General features: G+C 34.9%; 1 protein-coding gene across 1 annotated transcript in view; it reads right to left on the bottom strand.

Annotated features, from left to right (window-relative positions):
* Positions 1-13,716, bottom strand: part of LOC132546043 (muscleblind-like protein 3) — a 159,103-nt gene that overhangs the window by 122,469 nt on the left and 22,918 nt on the right. Inside the window, exon 2 of the mRNA XM_060209741.1 lies at positions 5,586-5,647. The gene's annotated coding sequence lies outside the window, so the exon portion shown is untranslated. The remainder of the gene's footprint in view (positions 1-5,585; positions 5,648-13,716) is intronic.

Below are 13,716 nucleotides of genomic sequence, written 5' to 3'. Positions count from 1 at the left end.
TCGAATGAACAGAGGACACTATCAGAGTAGTATACAAACTGGGGATAGCCAGGCAGTCCCAGAGGATGTTATCGTAGAACCTATTACTGATAACTACTAAACTTCAATCACTCAGCTCAGCTGCATATCTCATGTCATATGAACACGACAATCCATATTCCGATTAAATTCAGTTGTTTGAAACTTTTATCCAAACATAAGATATTTTATTGTGAATGTTTCTAAATAAAATACATGATAGATATGTACAGTTTATTCTGTGGAAAAAGTGTTTAAATGGCTGCCTTACAAAGTTGTTAATACTTCAGGAAGGAGTAGGCCTAGCAGCATGCATATCTCCAACTAATGAAGTCATTATTGCACACCCACAGAGAAAGCCTTTGATACAGTATGTTAAAGTAATGCAGACTCAGGGTCAATTTGACCTGGGGGTGACTGATGATCAGCCTTGTCCTTCAAAGGTAAATGGTCAGGCATAAAGGCACAGGTCTCTATAGAGAGGGGATCACTAGTCCTTCAAAGGTAAAGGACAGGCATGACGAGACAGGTCTCTATAGAGAGGGGATCACTAGTCCTTCAAAGGTAAATGGTCAGGCATAAAGGCACAGGTCTCTATAGTGAGGGGATCACTAGTCCTTCAAAGGTAAAGGACAGGCATGACGAGACAGGTCTCTATAGAGAGGGGATCACTAGTCCTTCAAAGGTAAAGGACAGGCATGACGAGACAGGTCTCTATAGAGAGGGGATCACTAGTCCTTCAAAGGAAAAGGGTCACACATGATACCACAGCAGATCCCTACACAGGGCCAAACCAGACTTCATGAGATTTAATACAGACTGTACAATAATCACCAGGAAGTAAGCTCTCATCTGATTCAGGATCTGCACTAGCAATTAAAAAATCACACTCCATGCCAACACAGAAAATGCCAAATTATAATGCAATCTAAATGATGTCATAAAAACACCTTATTTCACCTTCAGTATATTAACATGAATTAACTGTCTCAAAGTAAAGACTTGTGGGCTTATTAAATATCAGGCAATTTCTACTAAAAGTGAATCAGACATCCGTGGGCTTATCACGACAAACATGGGCTTACTGCTGGAAAAATCATGGATATGGTAACGTCTGAGTTACTACAATTTTCCACGTAATAAAGGGTTTAAATCAGGCAGTTGAATAACCACCTTGGAAGTTTCATAACAGTCTATAAATAGTTTTTAAATGTATCTATCTTTTGTCAAGAATTCAATCGGAAAAATCTTTTTTTCGTGATCATTCTGTTTCAATTTTCTCCATTCTGTGTAGTTAATGGTGTGCTGAAAACTGGATTTACATGTGAATAAATAACAGACACTAAAACGAATCTGTCAAGAATTCATTCCAAAAAATCTCTCCATAGAATATATAACGTTTCATTCAGATTGGTTAATGGTGTGCTAAAAAATAGATTAACAAGTAAATAAACAACAAAGACAATAAAGACAAGTTGATTATGGTCTTTCTTCTCTGGTAGAACACATTTACTCAAATGTCTAAAGCTGAAAAGTCTGCAAGTTGCTGTCATTTTGACAGGATGTCATCTATAGAAAATTTAAAAAAGATCTATATTTGGCTTAGGCAGAAATCATCTAACTTTATTCTGTACAACAAAGCTAAATTGACCTTACACAGACAAGAGCATAAAATCTGTCAATAATTTCCCTTTATGATCAAATGTTTTCATACAAAATCTTAAAGCTAAGTGATGGCAGTTATTGAATAAGCTCTCAGTATAAACTTTTAATATGAAGAGACATTCAAACATTACGTTTTATCTCCATTTATCAATCAAACAAGACATTCTAATCCCTGTCTAATATCTTCCTTCTCTTTAGCCAGCCCTAAAATATGCATTAAAATCTTCAAGTTAATTTCCTTAAATGTTTTTTTTTTTCAATGACCCTCAGACTCGACTGTATGTGACAAAATAAGGTGCAGTAGATCTGTAGACTTTTTGTTTCCTTACAGTCGGCATCCAGACAATACCAGATACTTTGTCGGGTCACTTTGACAGTGATCCAGGGTATTGAATAAAACCACATTTCATTTACATGCGAATAAACGGGATGTTAAAATGAAAGAGTTCAAACATGGTTGTCATGGCAACTCAGGTAGACGGATTTCTTTATAATACTAAAAAGAAAAAAAAAGCACTTGGATACTTTTCTAATAAAAGATTAGGTGGTACAGGTGTGAAGTAGTGAAGTGTGGAAACTATTCCACTTGTACTTTAGCAAGAAGAGTATGGCATGTCTTTGCCATCTCAAATCTGCGTCCTCTACGTAATAGCCAATTTAATTTCGAAGGTGTCACTTTGTGCCTAAATTACCAATGGTAGTGTGTACTTTCAGTGTGAAAGCATTTGCGATCTAGAAAATATTTCGACAATTCCAAACATTTGTTGGCCTAAGCGCATACTTTTTAACACTATTAACAAACTGTTTGCAGGGACTTTTGATGCTACTGTGTTCCTGGAATGAGAATTACAAACTCTCCTCCAAATATTATAATCTTTTCCGTTTGAAGCTGTATCAATCCTATAGAAACTAATACAGCTAGCTCAAAATATTTGACTAAACTTTAACGATATGTTTAAAAAATATATAATATATCTAAGTTTTAATCCTTTTATCATATACATATAATTGCCTTAAATTAAAATATGTAACAAAATTATTTAAATTACACATCAGGTGGTTCAAAATTGTCTTAGTCTTCACTTAGTATTTTATTTTTCATTCTAATTGTCTAAGACTTCTGATTTTTAAAATTCTAGTAAATATGATAGTTTCTTATTGTTTAAATCTACTCTCATTGTAATCAAAACAGTCCTGTTTGTTTCTGCTTTATATCTAAAAGGATCCTGAGAAATTACTCCTCGTCAATGTGACAAGTAACAGCCAGCGCCATTTCTTCTGAATAAAAGTATTTTGTAATTGGTTAAAATCAATTCTCAACTAATTACGAATAGCACTTTGAGTCATTAACCAAAACACACTGATTCTTTAATTACATAATTCACAATACATTCCAAGATTACGTTCATTAACAACATCAAATGTAACAGCAATGATTGATCCGAATCGACTGTGGCTGAAGTGGGCCATTTTTAAAACTTCTCAGACGCAGCACTCTGCCGTGCTAACGTGACACACAACCATACCGCGACATTGATTATGCATGCAAGTTTTTCATGACCTCTTCATGTTATTTTTACTTGTGAAGTCTGGTTGATTAAGCTGACGCTTAACAGACGAGTTACTTCTTAGTGGTGTTACATATTCATGATCAATTCACCAAGTGGAAGCAATATCGTATTGATCGGAGAAATCACCCATCAATGTACATCTTTCTTATCATTTGCTCCAAGTTTAATAAACTTTTTATCTGTGTTGATCAGATCACTAATTATCTTATATATTCAAATAATGTTGATAAGATTATAATAAAAATGTGACTATGAAGTAACTAACATGTCAAAATACCACTATTACGACACCTGTGATGAAATAGGGATATCTGAGGTATGTTCTGATTACCATGGCGACCTAAACAGATAACATGTACTTAGTACCAGGATCACCAGGAAACGTGGGGTTAAAAGCTGGGCATGGACCTGTGTACGTTTATATGACAGTACAAATTAAATTTTAGGGACCCTGGGGATGGACCTGTATACATATATATGACAGTACAAATTAAATTTTAGGGACCCTTAAAAAAAAGAATGAAAGTCATTTGTTAACTTTTTTCCCATCATTTTTCAGGTTTTCACGGCTCCAAAAAGTTAGCTAAGTATTTATTCTCGTAACAAATACTTCACAAAAACATACAGATTATATATATAATGTATCAAATATTTTTTTAATTATTGATCAATTTTGTCACTTAATAAATTATTTACACTAACAATTTCTGAACATTAATGTATGTATAAACAATATTTGATCAGAAACCTGAGATATAGGTCAACAAACTAGTCTCTCACCCAAACACACATTGTAATCATCCATAATTAGCCATGAGTACTAATTTGTTTACAAATCTCACCTGTAAGTATTTACATAGTACACTCCTTGCTAAGTCATCGGCACATCGATGATTGAATTACTTTTCATCCTTGTACAGGAAGTAGATCAAGTCAATATTACAGAATTCAATGTCTACCACTGTTTGTCATAAGTATGAAAACCTGCTAGATCAAGACAAGCTGTTTCAAAACTGGACTTTACAGACAGGCTAGTTCCAGGTATAAGATACCCTTTAATTAGTGGTGAAATGTGTGTGTGATCCCCGGCGAGGAGATAACCAATCAGTGTGAGTGTAATACTAAACAGAGTACAGGTGAAACCGACTGATCATGTCCAGGAAAGGTTAATAAGGTAGGAACACTGTCAGGTAACCAACATAAAAATGGTCAATATTTGCTATCTGAAGTGTCTTAATTAACACAAGGTACAGAGCCTGGTCAGTGCACAGGTGTAAACACATGATCTAAGGTGATTATAGGTACACACACAGGTACACAGGTAGGCAAGTTGGAAGGTACATCTGGATCAGGTCACATGACCTATCAGCGAAGTCAATCAATTTAAGTTAATAGCCTATACATGCAAATAAAATCCCTTTCCAATAAGATCTATTATCAATAAAATAAAAAATTCAGCCAAAGACGAAGTCCCCCTAAAAAGCACCCTTACAATCTAACCATGACGCTATTAAATATCTGACTTGCAGAGTTTGTGTCCGAAAAAAAAAAAAGAAAAGACTTTTGTGAAATATTCTGAAAATTTTTTATGCATTTTCTGTAAAAACTCTCTGAAGTGAATCATATCAGAAGACAATACATATTGATTTAGTCTTGAATTCCAAATAATTTATGAGTAATTATTCCAAAATATCATCAGAAAGTTGACCAGAAATAAATACACCTGGAGCATTTATAGATCAATGACCTGGAAATTCCACGCCAGTGTTAAAAGTCACTGGTGGTCATCCGAGCTCTTTTTTCTGTGGCTTTAGGAATGTGGTTTTAATGTGACCACTAAAACTAGTATTGACCACGAATGAATACATAAAAAGATTCTTAGCCCAGGTGATCAGCCTGTCTACCAGGACATGGTTGAAAATGTACAGGTATTCAAAGTGATATGGCTGATATAACAATGTTTAAAGTCCACATACAGATCCATACAGCACACACTGATCAGTTCCTGCAGTCAGTTTGGATTACAAGAATATATCCTGATGTAGTTCTTCTTTTCTTTAGTCAATATGACTTAATTCATATCTTAGTTCTATATTGCAGGTGCTAGCTAGCATCACCAAAATGTTTAACTATATTCCCATGTCTCACACATACATTGTGGTAGGAAGAGAATCATCTGCTCAATTATTCATCTTATAATGTTGCATTTATATTCCTATGAATGCATTTTCTTTACATAGTATTTATACAGAGTTTTGCAGCAAAAACGTTATTCCTTTATTGAATATATATAACTGCATCATGAGACATAAATAAAGAGTAGGTACTTACCTGTTTGTCTGTTGGTTATTGTGCCATTTCACTGGGACTCCAGACTCAACTGCAATGATCTCCTGTAATGTAGGAGGAAAAAAACCTTAGAAACTGAATATAAACATGTGTCATCATAGAAGGAAGATATCAGTTGATAGAAAAATATACCATTGGGTTTCACAAGCTGACTTCCCTGTCACACGTAGAAAGGTACTGAACTTCTGGGTATCCACCCATACATTTAGTACAGGGAAGGTTTCAGTTTCTTATTCCAAATTTTATCTTCAAAGTGTCCTTCAAAATGTAACAGATCATATTTATCGGCCAAAGATAATAGGAGTTTTTTTTGTCACCACTGACAATTATTACTTCCTGTTTCTATTGTAACCAGTTGTATCACACAAACTCTTGTTTTGTATGTCTGACTATATTACATGTCAAAGAGGCTAGGTCATGGGAGCGCTTGTTTTGAATGTATAGTAATATCAGGCCAAAACTTTCCAGCTCTGTAGTCACCCAAACTGTCAAAATATCGCAGGTAAAACATGACGATAAGATCGTTAAATTGGCCCATTCCAGCTGGTTGAAAAACATTAAGAGGGAAAAAAAAAAAAAAGAAAAAGCACTTGAAAAGATTTCTAACGTTTCCGGCCTTCTTCTGGGTCTATGTGGGTTTTCATTTGTGGTGAAAGCTGAAGATATCATACTAGAACATATTTTTCAATATCGAAAATACTATCAACAGCACTTTTTATATTCTATAAAATAAATGTGAAAAGAAAGCTCAAATGTGTTGAGGATCCACGCAAATCTCCTTTGGGATTGAACCAACAACCTCAGGCTTTCCAGTTTGATCGCGGTGCTATTGAACCACATGGAAATTCCCTCAAGTCAAACATATACACACATGTGTTTATACATAATGCTGTAAAATATATCAAGCCAACATTTCATTTATAGTAATCCTCATCACTATAAAAGTGACAGATTTTGAAACATGGTTTAAAATATCAATTGCATCTGTTCCACAAATCATTAGTAATGAAATGAGGGCTATAGTTGGGGGACTGCTCAGAAACATGAAATATTAATCACAATAATTACATGTTATCACCAGTGCTGTCGGATATACCAGTATGTGTAAGATTACAGGACAAACAATATGTCTACTGTCTACAAACCAGAGATTGTAATGTCTGTCTAACCACTGTTATGTTAATCTCAACAGTTAGTTTTCTACATTTTAATCATACAAACTAGCTCCTGAAACTGACAAATGATATTGTCACTGTATAAATTCTTATCCAACTGTATCTAAACTGACCAGCTCACTATAGGTTTGACCATATAGTCCTTAAACTGACCAGCTCTTTTGGTCAGTCCCTAAACTGACCTGCTCACTATATGCTTTACCATACAATCCCTTAACTGTCCAGCTCACTATTAAACTCTATAGTCTCTATATACTATGTGATGCTCTGGATATACTATGTGATGCTCTGAAAGGACTTTAAATGCTCGACTTTAAGTCTCCTTGACTACACAGGTCTCTAAATGGTTGACTTCAAGTCTCCTTGACTACACATAAGTCTCCATGACTACACAGGTCTCTAAATGCTTGGCTTTAGGTCTCCATGACTACACAGGTCTCTAAATGCTTGACTTTAAGTCTCCATGACTGCACAGGTCTCTAAATGCTTGACTTTAAGTCTCCCTGACTACACAGGTCTCTAAATGGTTGACTTCAAGTCTCCTTGACTACACATAAGTCTCCATGACTACACAGGTCTCTAAATGCTTGGCTTTAGGTCTCCATGACTACACAGGTCTCTAAATGCTTGACTTTAAGTCTCCCTGACCAAACAGGTCTCTAAAGGCTTGACTTTAAGTCTCCCTGACTACACAGGTCTCTAAAGGCTTGGGTATAGGTCTCTATGACTACACAGGTGTTTAACTGCTGGGCTACAGGTTTCTAAATGTTTGACTAGCTCCCCACAGTGATAAGATCATAAAGTGATAAGATCAATATGTTTTTTACCATTCCCTTTCTTTACATTGTAGATCCCCTTATTCACTGTCCAGGGTATACATGTCTGACTATATGTTTTTCTCCTCTAGGTAGATATCATTGATACCTATAATTTAATGGCAAACCACACACCAAAGCTCTGCTTCCTCTGGACCACTGGATCAGTTGAGATAAATTGCCTGGCAAAGCCACCTTGTTAAGCCAATCAATGTTGACCAGAACAAACCAGATAGGATGATTAGATTTCTATATGCATATTGCTGTAATTAGGAAGAGCTATAAAGCTAATGACCACATGTTGTTAACACTGAGATCTAGAGCAAAGTATGGCTGTGAATCTCTCTCCCTAGATATCAATCAAGTTTGACCACACTCCTGCTAATATACTATGGTATGTACAGCAGTCAAGCATGACCAGACATTAGTTATAAAACATGCATCTAGGTAAAGTTGACCACAGGTCACATCAGGACATCAGTCAACAAGGTCAACTAAGGTCATCCAGCTCTGACCACAGACACCTTAATTGACCACTGTGTGTAAATTATGTCTCCTCATCAAGCAAGAGGAATCCATTCTACAGGTGTTATACAGAATCTGATGAGACATTAAATGACGCCCCAGACAGACTGACCACAGGGAGCCATCTGAGGACAGCTCATCAAACTGACCACAGAGGACCAAAATCAATATCTACTACTGGCCAGCTGGATATGAGGCTGTGGTTAGCCCTCAGTAAATGTCCAGTGTGTGATTTATGAGCTTGATTAACTATGTTTATTAAGCTCTCACCTGGAGCAAATCTTATTGTCTGCACCTTAGAAGGCATTTCCATACTTGTCATAAAGGCTTTTGGGGTCATTTTTCTCATTAGAACATACTAACATACACATATCTGATGTATTTAATAAACTGGAATATGGTATTATCATCAGGAACATTGAAATGATCTCGGTGTGTATAAAACAGGTCAGTAACAGAACCTGAAACAGGATCATGTAAACATTGACTTTCCAGTCATCAAACATTCATCACTGACACAGCAATCAATGAAATTTGAAAGTAATAAAAACCAGATATGTGCATGTACTGAAATTGGTGCATTCACTCCTGGAAATGTCACTTATCTGCAGGATGCTGTAGAAAATGATATCCCTGTTAGAGGTAGGGTATAACTACACTAAGCTGGCCCAGGATAAGCTACTTTCTCAAGCAAGGGTCAGGATTTAGTAAAGTAAACATAATAGCTATAAATATATGGTATGAAAGCCATAACAGTTCAAAAGAATGATTGGTGTCATAATATCCATTTCAAATAGAGGTCACAGTTCAATCTATTTGATAAAAAGGTCAAGGACATGTCTATTTCAGGATAGGTCAAGGCCACAACTTCTTATCAATAGTAGGAGAAATACTTCCTGATTATTTTTAGTTTATATCAACTTACAACATAAAAAAGCACTTGCTTATTTATAGCATAGGTTTTCCAATAATATAGGAAATCTAACTTGTTCTTAGAAAAGGATGAAGTGTCAGATCTTATAGAAATACCCCCTATTTATATTAGGAATATGCCCTGTTTATTTATAATATAGTAGGTCCAATACATTGTTTACTGAGCAGAGGGTCAGGTTAGTCGGAGATTTCTTTATGTGAAACCAAGGCCACTCCGAAGGTCACCTGGGGACATGAGATGGACTTAAGACAGACAGCTGTCTTGACTCCATAAAATCTTAATGACCACTGTAAACTGACCAATGACATTTTGTGGTGAATGGAGTGCAATGTTGAAAAATTTTGAATAAATTTGGGATAAAAATCCAGAATAACCAGCACAGTAAGACATATAAAAATTTACTGGTGAATTACTTAGATAAGGAACCTTTAATACTATGGAATGGCCCTGTGTATTGACTCTCAGCCTCTCACATAGCAATGACAATGGATGCACATCACTATCTTATACATATTTAAATATGTTCAATGTCAGTGTAATAATGAGGTATGGCTAGAGATGTATTGACTAGATAGGCTACAATGTTCCAGGAAGAACACTTTTCTCACCTGGGCTGTAGTAAATTATACAGGTGTATAGAAGTTTTATACATCCCCCAGACAACACTAGCTGTAACCTAGTTATAGACATAAATAACACTTAGAACATAGACGTGTTACATTGAAAACAATACCAATCTGACATTTTTTTGATGCAATGCATTTATAACATTAGACAGGATAATCAAATTAGGATATTTTTAAGTAGCAGATATGAGTGTGTGTTTGATTTCTTTATTTTAACAAAACATTTCTTGATATATGCTAAAGAAGAAAATGTGTCAGAATGCAGAGGTCTTTTAATTATTTATTTTGGAAACAGACGTGGTATTAACCAGGTAAACAGAACCTTTATATACCTGATGAAAGAAAGTCACAGGTAAACAGAACCTATATATACCTGATGGAATAAAGTCACAGATAAACAGGACCTATATAATACCTGATGAAATAAAGTCACAGATAAACAGAACATATATATACCTGTTGAAATAAAGTCACAGATAAACAGAACCTATATATACTTGATGAAATAAAGTCACAGATAAACAGAACCTTTATAATACCTGATGAAATAAAGTCAGATAAACAGAACCTTTATATACCTGATGAAATAAAGTCACAGATAAACAGAACCTTTATAATACCTGATGAAATAAAGTCACAGATAAACAGAACCTTTATATACCTGATGAAATAAAGTCACAGATAAACAGAACCTTTATAATACCTGATGAAATAAAGTCACAGATAAACAGAACCTTTATAATACCTGATGAAATGAAGTCACAGATAAACAGAACCTATATAAACAGAACCTTTATAATACCTGATGAAATAAAGTCACAGGTAAACAGAACCTTTATATACCTGATGAAATAAAGTCACAGATAAACAGGACCTATATATACCTGATGAAATAAAACTGTTATGATAACAGGTAAAGCGCTATTTGACAAAAATTTGAAACCTGACTTATGATAAGTTTCTTTGAAATTGTAAACCACTTCCACCCTCAAACTAGATGAACAATTAAATAAAATCTTTCTTCCACATATAGTATGACTTTGGTATAACTGCTCAAAGCACAGACAGCTTCCATTAAAAGTTCATTTTTAAAAGAAATTAAAACCAACACTTACCTTGATGAAGAATGCAAAACATTCCCGAACATGTATATAAACAAAACACATCCACAAAGCACTCAGAAATTTCTCAACAACTATTGTATTTTTAAGCATATACAAAAATATTATATATTATACTAACAGCTCTTTGAAAAGCTTGATTAATTGTCAGTCAACTTTTAACTATTAATAAATGTGACATAACAGATACAGCACGAACTGTAGTCTGATGTTAGGAAATACTTTATTTATACACTATTACATGTTTTTAATGTTTTCGTTTTAATTGATATATATTTAAGCTATGAAATTTATCCAGTGTGTATGACACTAGGATCATAGCTGGAAAACTGAGCCAGGCCCATTAATCTAGATAGCATAATGATATTGCATCTGTCCCGGGTTGAAGAAGCTTACAAATCAAGGGCTACACTGGTTTAATTGTAGATAAAATGTAATGTGATAATGTTTCTAGTTATCTGTATATAAATGAGGGACAATATGTCAAAGTTTTAATGTAAGAATGCAAAACTTTATACAAAATTTTTACTTTTTAATATTATTTTCCTTTTTCATATAAAATCCTGTCTTTCAGAGAAGAACAATTTGCCCTATTAAATCTTCAATTCTTACGCAGCCATAACTCCAAACAAGTAAACACAAAACTATAAGCATAAGGACAAGACAGAAGCAGAGGTTTGGTGATACAGAACACTGAGAACTGAAAAGGCATCAACAGTACCAAAATCCTATTGTCTCTGAATCAGGTAGAGAATGTTTTATATATCATGTTTTGATAGACAGTGTACTTCCCTTAATTCAGGACCATTATAGTACACTATACATTCTTTAATAAATATATATGCTTACTAAATTGATTATGTTATTTTCAACAGATCTATTTTATCAAACAAATCTCGGTCTAGCCAGCCTGTCACAATGCTCCCAACATCTAATGCTGAGTTTGTCTTGAAGACTTTAAACCTTAATTAATGACACCATTATGAAGACTACTTTGTAAAGACATAAATCCAAGCCTACAGACATGCCATGTGATTAGGTTTTATTGAATGTGCATAAATCACGGCTGCTTACCAAGGCACAGACCCACAGCCAGAGGAAACATTCAGTTACCACAGTAATCATCATTGCCGACCTCAACATCATTAGAGAGTTCCAAACAAGGGCAGAGAACTGATCCATCACAAAATGCCAATATCAGAGATTGACCTGCTGGAGATCTTTTGTGTGAAAAGAACAAAAAAGACAATGTGTTTGTACAATATATCATCCCAGTTTTAATACATGCCAGCAGTGGCGAGAAATTCTTCTATAGCTAGACTTAATGTATCATACCGTATCGTCAATTGAATTCCTGTGCTGTCTTGGCTCAGGCTGGATATTTCAGACAATTTCTGGTGTATAAAATCCAAAGTTAAACTAATGATCTGTACAGGGATATTGATCCTCATTTCCACCAGTCACTTGGCAAAGATCCTTTTAGCTCGGTGACAATTGCTGATCAAGTTCCCTTAGGTTTTCAACTTGCCCTCGACATTACTCTATGAGTGTCAAATGTTGCATAGTTTTCAGCGGAAACAGAAAGCAAGTGTCAGATCAACTCCGGCAACAGAACACACAAAAAACTCATTATTTCGCAATAAGCTGATTGAAAAATATCAATTTACTTGTGATTGTTATCCCTGTCCATAATACTAATGTGCCTTTCTCCTTTGACTGTACATAAAGCAAATCACCCGAGTCGATCAGGGGATAGCCGATAATCCAAGTGATTTATGGGAAATTACCGTAAATGGAAATTTCACGACAATGTAGCAGAATGTCCGCAGCAACAATCAAAACTTGTAGCCTGATGATTCACCTTTCTCCAATTTTATTTTTATCTTGAAATTTCTATTTTTTTCCCTTTTAGATTCATCAGAACGTTGGCCAACATTCTGGATGATTCAGACACTTTTTTTTTGTTTCTGCAATCTTCTCTGCCTGCTATCACCAATTCATTAATTTTGATAAAATTCATTTGAGCGTTAACGATCAATGCAACCTATGTTTTGATGAATATACGGAGACCATGGTCGGGGTCATGAATCATTCCAGCCAAAGCTAATCACCTACATATTGGAAAAATAAAAAATGCTTGCTGATCAATGGATCAGTATAGAATGAACAATACACCATATTTTTAAAGGATCTGGTGTTGTCAATATCACATATTGATGTAAGTTGGATCGGAACCCATGTTTTTGCACTTCACATGGTTATGCACTGATGGCAGCTAGACATGGGCCATAATTCTCACCACGCAATTTCCTGAAAAAAAAATGATTGCACAGTCACAGTCAGGGATGTGCATGGGATCGGCCAGAGGTTGTAAATGGACATCAAGTGTTTCCAAATGTTCTAAGAATGAGGAATGATGAGGCAAGCAAAGGGTGACAACTCTGTAGACACATTTGTTACAATAATGCCAAAACGTTGTTTGAAACGTTGCTAACTTTATTACAGGATGGGCGATCCTACGTTTTATGAGTGATTACGTGTGCAAGCATGTACATTAAATTTTCTTGTTTTTTTATACAACAAATTAGTGAACAAATTGTGGTACTTCACATAGCTTTATGGATCTTGAAGGATATTAATGGCTATAAGCATCCTTCTGAACAAGACAAATGTCTTGGTCAGAGAGATGTTTTCAATCAACCATACATCCTCAGGCCTTTATTAATCTAAATCAATTTGTCACCATGGAAACACATCTTATGCAATGAAAAGTTTGCAGAACCAGGAAGAAGACTAAGAGAAACCATTCACAACTTTATATTTATCAACTATTATAAGCTTTAAGACATCTCAACATTTGAAATAAAACGTTGGAAACAAATGATTAATTAGGAAAGAAGTTTGCTCTAAGTGACAA

The sequence above is a fragment of the Ylistrum balloti genome, unplaced genomic scaffold (genome assembly GCF_031769215.1).
Source record: "Ylistrum balloti isolate Yb309-2 unplaced genomic scaffold, AGI_CSIRO_Ybal_v1 Utg369602, whole genome shotgun sequence".
In the NCBI taxonomy this organism is placed as follows: Eukaryota; Metazoa; Mollusca; class Bivalvia; order Pectinida; family Pectinidae; genus Ylistrum; species Ylistrum balloti.
This window is presented reverse-complemented; position numbering and strand designations above follow the sequence as displayed.